Source organism: Quercus lobata, chromosome 10 (genome assembly GCF_001633185.2).
Source record: "Quercus lobata isolate SW786 chromosome 10, ValleyOak3.0 Primary Assembly, whole genome shotgun sequence".
NCBI classification, from domain to species: domain Eukaryota; kingdom Viridiplantae; phylum Streptophyta; class Magnoliopsida; order Fagales; family Fagaceae; genus Quercus; species Quercus lobata.
The window spans coordinates 56,996,472-57,007,517 of record NC_044913.1 but is presented as its reverse complement, the minus strand read 5'-3'; the positions used below and the strand labels follow the sequence as shown (position 1 = coordinate 57,007,517).

General features: G+C 34.4%; 1 long non-coding RNA gene and 1 pseudogene across 3 annotated transcripts; one reads left to right on the top strand and one right to left on the bottom strand.

Annotated features, from left to right (window-relative positions):
- The first annotated feature begins 3,052 nt into the window (after window positions 1-3,052).
- LOC115965045 lies at window positions 3,053-4,718 on the top strand (annotated as a pseudogene).
- A 1,687-nt stretch (window positions 4,719-6,405) lies between these two features.
- LOC115963432 lies at window positions 6,406-10,250 on the bottom strand. 3 transcript variants are annotated; one of them, XR_004085831.1, is made up of 5 exons: window positions 9,864-10,250; window positions 9,019-9,627; window positions 8,795-8,901; window positions 7,246-7,536; window positions 6,406-7,029 (listed from the first exon to the last, which is right to left on the bottom strand). It is a non-coding gene; the product is annotated as an uncharacterized LOC115963432 (long non-coding RNA). The 3 variants fall into 3 exon arrangements; XR_004085830.1 differs by lacking the exon at window positions 9,864-10,250 and having other exon boundaries at window positions 9,019-9,117; window positions 9,200-9,732; XR_004085829.1 differs by lacking the exon at window positions 9,864-10,250 and having other exon boundaries at window positions 9,019-9,732.
- Window positions 10,251-11,046: the final 796 nt, after the last annotated feature.

Below are 11,046 nucleotides of genomic sequence, written 5' to 3'. Positions count from 1 at the left end.
TCAATATGTTGGGAAAAATTCTATATTACTGTGAATAAATTTTAGCAAGCACAACGGAAGCACAACCACACAAAAATACAAAGATTTACGTGGAAACCCTTTCTCCTTGAAGGGAAAAACCACGGGACAAACTCCGAATAATTTCACTATATAAAATAGAGATTACAACACTTAGAGATACAACTTGAGTAAAAAAAAACTTTCTTTTTCTTTTCACTCACTGCTCTCTTCCTCACTGTGTATTTTCTCTTACTCTCTCTATTTTTCTCTTCTCTCTTGCTTGCTCTCACTCACACAGCTCTTCAAGACTGCACTAGTCCTCACCTCACTATGGGACTTCACTTCTTTTTCTTTGGGACTTCACTTCTTCAGCCCTCTGCCCAAATGGCCGAATGGCCTCTACCCTTTTATTTCTTTCACCTTTTCTTCTTTTCTCCCTTTCACACTCTTCACATCAAGTCACATTAAATACAAGCCACTTATCTTGACTTTGCTTCAACCATTTTCTTTCTTTAGCTCTCATTGGCCGAATGGCCTTGCTTGTTTCTTTCCTTTTTCCTTTCAGCTCTGCCATAGCAGAATGAGTCTTGCTTTTGCTTCTTTCTTTTCTTTCTTCCTTCAGCATGTTGGACACGCCTAAGCCAACCACTCCAATTACTCATGGTGACTTTTGTACATAATGAAGAAAAGATAAGAAACATTAAAGACAAGCTCATTAAATGAGCTCTTGACAAAAACATGTGGGCTGGACGCATGGTGCAGTGCACCCAACACAATAGAGGAGTCTGTCTCTCGGTTTGGAATCATCTCAGGATTTACATTTACTAAATCTGCTCTAGTAAGTCCAAATCCATTTGCTTCATCATTAATCTTTTTCAATGATTCATTAATAGTCTTAACTTTTCTGGCCATCTTCATACGGAATATAATGGGATTTGATAATGAAAAGAAGAAGCATACCTTTCTCTTCATATGGTTTTGGATCTCTACCTTTCTCCGGAGAATCTCGTAGGCAAACTCGTCCAGCACGTCATCAGCATCATCAGCAACATCTTTAAGCCTCTGCAGCCAACGCCTCACAGACTGGTCATTCACTTGCCTTCTCTCTGCATCAGCCAACACATCTTGAATCATCTCTAATGAGTCACGAAGTCGTGTCAGCTCCTCCGTGAAACCCCAAGCAAGGCTAATCTGCTGCGTAACAAGTGGAATTAGCTTGCTTAGTATTTCCTTAGCAACACTTTGAATAAAGATAGTCTCATGCATCTTTTGTTTGGTGCTCTGATAAGTCAGAATTAAGCCTCAAGTATTTGGAAACAATAGCAGAATTGTGATGTGAAAGACTTGCAGCAAGCAACTATTACTAGAAGAGGGGAAATATCAACTTGTACACATCTATGGGGCCTTATTGGAAGGTGATATATAACCGTGTCTCATGTGGTAGGGCAAGAAGTTTTTCACCTTTCTCCTTCACGTTTCAAGAAGTTTTTCAGTTTTTCTGCACTCTTGACTTAGCAATGTGAGTAAACCTTCGAAGTGAAAAGTTGGAAGCATCTAGGTTTTTTTTTTTTTTTTTTTTTTTTTTTTTTTTGTGGGGTTGGGGGAGATCAATAAAGCTACGAAGAAAAATAATTAAAGAAAGCAAACTGAGGAAATGACAACTCGCAAAGGAAGTAAGATGAAACCCCTTTGTTTTTTTTTTTTTTTTTTTTTTTTTTTTTAGCTATAAGAAGCAACGTGGGAACTAGAAAAAATAAAATGAGAGGATGACAACACAGAAACTAACTACAGCGAAATTTTGATTCAAAGGAAATTTTGATTCAATGATATTGAATATCTTTTTCTGATCCCTTAAACTGCAAAAACAACGATTACTCACAGAGTTCAAAGTGATGCAATACTTATGGCCACATGCAAATGAAAATGGACAGTCACAAGTGCAAAAAGACGGTGAAAATGACGAACACAATATGAGCAAATATATGATGTGAACTCAAGCATAGGATGTTATAGAGAAAGGGTAACAATATTTATACCAACAAGACGATGATATGGAAGAAAAAAATAGAGTTAATGCTGTGGGTTTTTTTTTTTTTTTTTTTTTTTTTTTAATAATAAGAGTTAATGCCTAAATCACTAATTTCTAGGGAGTAATAATGACATTATTATGAGTGTTTTTTGACCCTTAGATCTAATAGTAATCAATGGTCCATAAAAGGTGTAATTCTTGTGAAGTTACACCAGGTGTAACTTGAACCCATCTCTAAAATTTATATTTGTGTTAACTATAAGTTTTGGAAAAAGAATTTAAATTAGTTTCAAATGAGTTGGAAATAATCTTAAATGGGTTTGATGTACTTATAAATGGACTTAAAATAGTTTTAGATTGAAGAGAAACTCAGCATAAATTTAGAATAGAATTGAAGTCTACCTTCAACACTTAATACAAAATTATAGTAAAATTAGTTTAATACTTTGTTGAACTTCCATCTTAATGATATTATAAAATAGTAGTAAATCCGTGCATTACATGGAATTCAAGAAAACAATAGTACAATCATTTGCACATAATTTGAATTGTTCTCTAGACTCACCAATCAAATGCTATAACTAAATGAAAAAAGGTCTAGCATCACTTAAATCTTACCTAATTCAAATATTTTTAAAGTGCACGGTTAGATTTATGAATAGCTAGTGATAAATTTATTAAATGTGGAGAATGAAATCATACAATACTTTTAAGGGGGAAAATATTGATATTAATATTACCACTTTATATTTTTCAAATAACCTAAAAAAAATCATTTATTATAAAATTCTTCCGAAAATTCATAATCAGTGTTCTAAAGTATTGTAAAATTTTTATTGAAATTTATATTTATCTAACTGAACTTTCATATTAATTATATTTTTAAAATTTAAACTAGTCACAAACCAGTGGGATGCAAGAGATTCATGAAAAAAAATATAGTGCAATTATTTATCATAGCACATAATCCGAATTTTTATCAAGACTCACCAATCAAAAAAAAAAAAAAAATGCTAAAACTAAATGGACAAGACCCAAGCATCACATAGAATATGCGGGGCAGGGAATGTTGAAACAGGAAAACAAATCAAGAAAATGGCAGAACAATCCTCATTTGTGAATTCATGTTGTCCTTCTAGGAGAGGGCCACCACTTGTTGTCAGTGGATTTGATGATGGAACTGCCAAACTGTTGGATATGTGTCAGAGAGGTGCCATTCAGACATTTCCAGATAAATACCAAATCATAGCAATCAGTTTCTCGGATGCATCTAATAAGATCTTCACAGGCGGTATGGACAATGAACTAAAGGTTTGGGACTAGCACAAAGGTGAAGTTACAATGACACTTCAAGGCCATCAAGATATGATAACAGGCATGCAGTTGAGTCTTGATGGCCAGGGGCGTAGCCAGGAATACATACTTGGGGGGGCCGGGTTGTAACAGAGATATACTAAATATAATTCTTAAGTTTATTGGATACAAAATTATCAATTTTCATATATCATTATATACTTGAACATGTTGGGAATTCAACCGAAATTCCAAACCTGTGAGAAACAAAAAAATAGAAAAAACAAAACGCCAAAAGAAAAACAATCACATGCACAAGACAGTATTTACATGGTTCGGCAATTTGCCTACGTCCACAGAGTTGCAAAGATTTCACTATTATCAAAGAAAATTACAATGTGCGGCTACAGTGTTTTTCTTTCTCAAAAACAACAACAAGATAAAACCCTAATCACCAAAAAAACGGCTTTTATATCCTGCGCACAGGATTCATAATGGGCTACAAAACGGGCCAAAAATTTTTTGTCGGCCCAAGCCTCTGCTCCATGGACTAAGCCTCAGTAAATCTCCCATTATTCGGGTTAGGTCGGGTCATCTATCAGATCAAATCATGCCTGATGACGATTTTTCATGGAATAAAATTCATCCATTATCATCTTTATAGTGAAATTCCCTGCAATTTCCTTCTCTATGTAAACTATCATATTATCTGCCAAAATCTCATCCTCCATTCTATTGCGAAGTCTTGTTTTTAACAACTTCATAGTTGAGAAAGCTCGTTCTGTAGTTGCTGTAGAAACTGGAAGGGTCAACACAAGACGAATAAGTCTATCAATCAAAAAATAGATTTTAGACTTTCCTGAAATTTTTAATCCCCTACATAGCTCGGAAATTGTACTCATATTCTGAAAATCTGGATGTTTTATCAGTGATGGCTCATATCTTCTTACAAATGGTATGGGTTGCAAACTCTACATATGGGATATGCGTCCATATGCACCACAAAATCGGTGTGTGAAGGTAATGGAAGGGCACCAACACAACTTTGAAAAGAACTTGTTGAAGTGTAGTTGGTCACCTGATGGAAGCAAAGTCATTGCCAGGAGTTCAGATCGGATGGTTTACATTTGGGATACTACTTCCAGACACATCTTGTATAAGCTCCCTGGCCACACTGGTTCAGTCACTGAGTGTGTTTTCCATCCCAGTGAACCTGTTGTTGGATCTTGCAGTAATGATAAACAGATTTATTTGGGGGAGATTTGAGAATCAAACCTAATGAACTTGCACCCTAGTGACTGCTTTTCAGCCAACAGTTGGCTCTTTAAGGACCTTCAAAGACTTTGAAAAGGTTGTATCTCTACTGTAGTTCCCAAGTTGAATTTTGGTATCTTTATTGGCAATGTTTGAAAGATTATGTTCCATTTTGAAATATTTTTGCTACATTATGTATTTCGGCATCTGAGAATGGTGAATTCATCTCGGTTCTATGATCACCTCCCACGTTCCCTTAGTCCAATCAAAACCTTAAATTGAGGGGGATTTTTGTAGAAAATCCTTGGCAACTCCAAGGGTGTCGTGCTAGTCACTAATTAAATGATAGGATGGTCATGCTTTGAAGTTTAAACACACATTTACCTGAATACTAAGGGCCTAACTATATTCTCATCCCAAAAAAAAGTTAAAGATCTTGTTTGGTACTTTCCATATTTTCCTCTTGTGTGATCAGTAAAAAGATAAGATCAACGACTACATGTTTAATTTCATTTTACTAGTCTGTTGAAAAAATTCGTATCATTTTGTCTACATATTTAAGTTCATCACCATAATTTCAAAAATCTCAGAACTAACATATTCATAAACTGTACAAGCTAATCTATCTGCTTGGTCATACTCTTGAACATCAAAATTTTTCCAAGAAGCAATTATATATACACAATGCTTGATTTTTTTTTTTTATTAAAATATTTTTTTCAATAAGCAAGGTTTGATTTCCACAACGTTTTTGAAAAATTGTGGCCACTATCCAACCTTTATACATCCTCTAAACTTTAGAAAATATAAATACAAAACCTACATTTGCTGCTTGGTAAGAGGACTAGGAAAAGTCAATTCCATAACTCAATTTTTCTACACAGCTAATTCACCATTACAGACAAAATTGGATCTGGAGTCTGCTTGACAAAGTTTATTCCCACTTGATCCCCAATGCCCACTATAATCTAACTTTGCTTGAATAATTCTCTTAAAGATTTGGAACATCAAAGAGTGAACAAGATAGTTTTAGTTTTAAGAGACATTGTGGATCAATCCATCTTTCATGAAAAGATGCCTATACTTTTCAAATTTGGCCAATTCCCAAATGTTAACAACCATGCAAGTATAAATTCTTACCTTAATAAGCTGAGATGGACTCCCCTTGATAATTAGGTCCACCAGAATGGATCCGGCTGGATGGTGATATGATAATACTACCTCCATCATGCATGTATGATGTTATCAAGAGCATAAAGGATGTATCCTTCTATGTGATCCTACCTAGTTCAAACCTTGAGCAATTGATGGACCACGTCTTTCAAAACAGAATGATGGGATCTAAACAATGATTAGTTTATAATTGAAATACAAAATACATTTCTAGTGACTGCAAATAGTCTTCCCTTCCCATGAAGAATTGGTTTGTATTTAGAACAAAGCAGCCACCTTCGAGGTTAACATAGGTCTTTGAAGCCTGATATATATCCCTTGCATTGGCTGTAGGTCTGAAATATATTTCAATGCCTACATATGGTGGCATAAGGATCAAACAAAAAACTAAAACTTATAAGCTCTTGAATATAAAGGTAGGGAATACTGAAAAATAACCCATATTAGACTGTAAGATAAATCTTGATTGTGAGAATGGTGATGATTGATAATAAATTATTTTGCAAATAATCATTGTGGGAAAAGTCCTTTGGATAGCACCCCCCTACAAGATTAATTTTGAAAACTAGTTTGGATATCAGAAAGATCTCCAAACAAATATAGAAATGAAAAAACCAAGAAGAAAAATAGACATTAACAAAAACAACAAGGATTTACATGGTTCAGCAATAGTCTACATTCATGGGTGATGGTGTGGAGAAAATTTCACTAATCAAATATGGAGATTACAAAAGACGAACAAAATCACTTTCACAAAACCCAAATCCCAAATACACCCTAAAAACTCTCTCAAAAATACAAAGTTTGAGGCTTCAACTAAAGATAACTTTTTCTAATTTCTAATCGTGGCACAGCACTGCAGCCCTCTCTTTAGCTAAAGCAACATATATATAAAAGTTGTCAAAAAGTCAAATAGAACTCCTAGTAATGTTGAATTTCAAGATCATGCTCCTGCTGATTCCAAAGTCTTTAATCAAACCGTGTGGCCAAATAACCTCCTTGATTGCTTCAATCATAGGCATGTATTCAACTTCACAGGTTGACAATGCAATAGTTGACTGCAGTATCGACCTCCAACTCACCGTAGGTCTCCAACATAGTCTGAATCAACATATCTAGCTATCTTCCAACAGATTCATATCTCTCAAACTTCAAACCCAAATCAGCATTCCCAAAATCAACTTGTCAATGACCTTTACCTAACTTGCATATAACGACTAGGTTCCACATTGACAGCTTGAGAAATGTTGGGCCGAGTGTGTGCTACTACATATACGAGGCTGCCAACCAAGCCAACCAAATCGGTGTTAGAGCTTCTTCTATCACAACAATAACATCACAAGGTACACAAAAACACACAAAAAGACATTTCTTTATGTTCTACAATGTCAATGGTTAAACCGAATGACAAAGGAGAAGACATTAAATAACTCTAGTTATTCTTTTACAAGTAAAATATGACTATGTAAAAGCTGTAACAATGACAGAAGGCATACCTCTAGTATCTAAGTCAAGTCTTAGAGAACTCGTTCTATTGTTGCAGCAGATGAGGTCACCTATTTTCCAGATTGAAGTCTTATATACATGCAGCAACGATTTCTCTACTGACCACCACACTTCACATTCAGATGCAATTGCCATTATCTTTTGATGTTTTCCAAGATATCAGCCCAACGAATTGAAGAGCAGAATGGCACCAAGGAGTGAGTATCAGCAAGTGACATCAGCTTTCGACAGGTGAAGTTTAAATTTAATTGAGATTGTAGCAAATCAGAAAACTTCGGGACCTGTATAAACAAATACTCAACATAAATTTAACCACGGGAAGAATATAATAAAATGCACTAGTGGGTGTTTTGGGTTACAAGATAAAGTAACACAGTTATCAATAACAAAGCTTAAAGCTCAAAATGTTGACAAGGCATAAAGTTGTTCGGCCTTGTTTAGAAATCAGCAGCTATCTCTGCTTCATTTTGGGGTAGGCGGCAAAATTAGTAAAGTAAGACATTTTAGATTTAGCATTCATACTTGAATGTTCTATCTTTTTCCAAGAAAACTGCATACTGACTTATCAAAAAAAAAAGGAAAACTGCATACTGTAACTTGTTTCAACTTATCACTGACAGCAAGGCTTTTAGTGTAAAAGCTACAATTGAAATTGGATTAAAACACAGTAAGATATTTTATTCATGGCTAACTTCATTGATGGAAATTATAAGTGATATTTCTGAGTAATACAATTAATTCTAAACCTAATGGTACTAATTGAATAATTGCAAATAAGAGTCAAATTACAGAGATATGGTCATTGCCTTACCCACGCAGTGTAGGCTAGTCTTTTTTAGAACTTTTGAATGAACTAGATTGCCCAAGCAGCATGGCCTCGTAGTTAAGACAGCAAGACTGATGAAAAGAGAAGACTGTAACTGACATGAAACTCAATTATGTGAAGCTAGTATTATCAAATGTAATATGGCTTACTGAAAATTGTGCGAAGTTGATATCGGACATAAAATTAAATTTGCTACTGGGTTGTTTAGGCTACAAGATAAAGTAACAGAGTTAGTAATAGTAAAGCTTAATGCGCAATATATTGGCCAGGCATAAAGTTGTTCAGCTTTGATTCGCAATTAGTAATTATCACTGCTACTTTTTGGGTAGACTGCAAAATTAGTCTATGTAAGCAATTCAGATATAGCTTTCACACATGTATATTGTATCTTTTTCCAGAAAAACTACATGCTGTATCTTGCTTCAACTAATCATTGACAATAAGGTTTTTAGTGTAGGAACAACAACCTTTTTTTTTTTTAAATAAGTAATAAACTTTATTGAGACCATAATAGAATCACCCAAAGTATATAGGAAGTATACAGGTGGTTATTAAAATTATATAATAGCACAGTAAGATATTTTTGTCATGGCTGACTTAATTAATACAAGTTTTTAACTCATATTTCTGAGATACAATTGATTTCAAAACCAAATGGTACTAATTGAATAATTGCAAATAAAAGTCAACTTATAGAGACATACGTTCATTACCTTATCCATTCACTGTAGACTAGTATCCTTCAAACTTTTGTATGAATTGGAGCACCCAAATGGGTTGGCCTCATAGTCAAGACAACAAGATTGATAAGAAGAGAAGGCTGTAACAGACATGTAAAAATCCATTAACTGAAGCTAGCATGTAGAAGTGACTTTCTGTGAAACAATTTTGACAATAAATCAAGTGTGAAAAAAATGGCCAATCATCAGATTCTCACCTTAGCAGGCATTAAAGTGTTGAAGTCACTGGAACAAAGGGCTCTAGGTGAGGCCATGATAACAAAATAAGATTTGATAGGTGGGTGAACTGTAGGAATCTGTATAGCTAATTTTGGTTAGCATTCTCCACAATCAATTTCAAGGAATCTAACCAACTTATTCACAAGAAACATAGCTTACCAAGATGCAGAAATTCAAAAAACTTACAAGAATCCACCATACTTGTGAATATGTATAGCTTCTCAAGTGGCAAGTTCATTGTAATTGTAATGGCCCAACTGAAACAAGAATATGCCATTCTACCACACTGTCGGAGTATGTCATGGATCTTGCCCCCTTCTAACTGGTTAGGGGAGTTATCAAAATCTTTTGGCAGAGTGGCCATTCACTGTTATTATATCCATACTCATACATAACTTAATGTGTAAAACTTTCAAATCATTTTTGAGTAACAAAACGAAATTCTAATCCAAGTGATAATTTTTGAATAATAGCCAATAAAAGTTAAATATGTCCATTACCTTTTTTGCTTACTATTAAGATCTGTTCTTCCAACATGCTCATGAATTTGAGCATCCAAACCAATTGGCCTTTTTGTCAAGGCAAAGCTTACAAGAAGAATAGAACAAAAAAGTCATTAATTGAAGCTAGAGAGATATGAAGAATAAATTATTTGGGAATTATTTTGGCAATCAATCAACATGTAAGTTGTAAGATGGCTTTTCACCAGATATATACCTTAGAGTGCAGAAAATTTCAGATGTTGATGAAAAAAAAAGTTCTCTAGGTTAGACAACCATAACCTTAAAAAAAAAAAAAAAGATTCAATGAGTGGATGACATACTGGAATTCAGTTTATTAGAAAAGATCCATGGCTAAGTACATAGGAGATGGGTGGATGGCATAGCATGATTCTTGGAATGTCCATGTCCGCTATTTAATCACGCTGGCAGCAAACAATACGAAATATTCAGCTTTTCTTGTAAAGTGAGCATCAGATGGTGGTAAATTCTAACAAATTTACAACCACTTTGGCAGACATTCCACTTAGCTAACAACAGAGAGCATCTCTATTGGCATGGATTGCACTTCTTCCATAATTTGCTCCAGAAATTAGCAATCTTGTTCCCTAAAATTCAGCCCTTCAAAATATGATACCTTCAACTAAGAATATTATTAGGTGTCAAAGTTTGGCCAATTTGAAATCTATAGCTCAGGTCACTACAAGAAGAATAGAAAATTTAGAGTAGCACCCATGGATATATATATATATATATATATATATATATATATATATATATATCCTACACTTGCTGCTTTCACAAGTTTAGCTAGAAAGATGTTGTCTTTGTTATCCGTGTTTGCCTTTAGTAAATAAATGTCTATTAATCAATATGACATAATTTTCACTAAAAAGATCACCCATTTTCTTCAGCTTTCTTTTTCTCTCACAATTTTTTTTAATCGTGGCAGGTGATATAAATCTTGATTTTAAAGACTAGATATTATGTGTGTTGTTGGTATACAATGCAGTAGAAACAAAGACACAGGAGCAGGTTACCTATCAATAGCGGGCAAAGCAAATGAATCAATCTCCCCAAGTAGGATTCAAACCTACAAGCTACAACCAATCAGTTAACGGCTGACCACTGTACCATTGAGCTACTAAGGAATAGCAATAGATTAGAAGTATGATGGTACAAAGTAATGCTCCCATTGGACCTGATAATTGCATAATACAATGCTAAGACTGTGAATGTATGTGAACTACAACTCTACAGCATCCTGTTATGTTGGAAAAGAAAAAAGAAAATTCCTTGGGAAAGAGAGAAATTGAAGTACCTGAACTCATTTCGTGCATTAAAGCATTTCAGTTCTTTCCCCAGGTGCATTACACTACGGAATAACCTACAAGCGAACCATTTTATATTTGGTTCCTTAAAAAAAAATGGTTTACTAAAAAAGAAGAGAAGGAGATCAGAATTACCACATTACTTCTGTATAATTGGAATACGGGCAATGTTGGG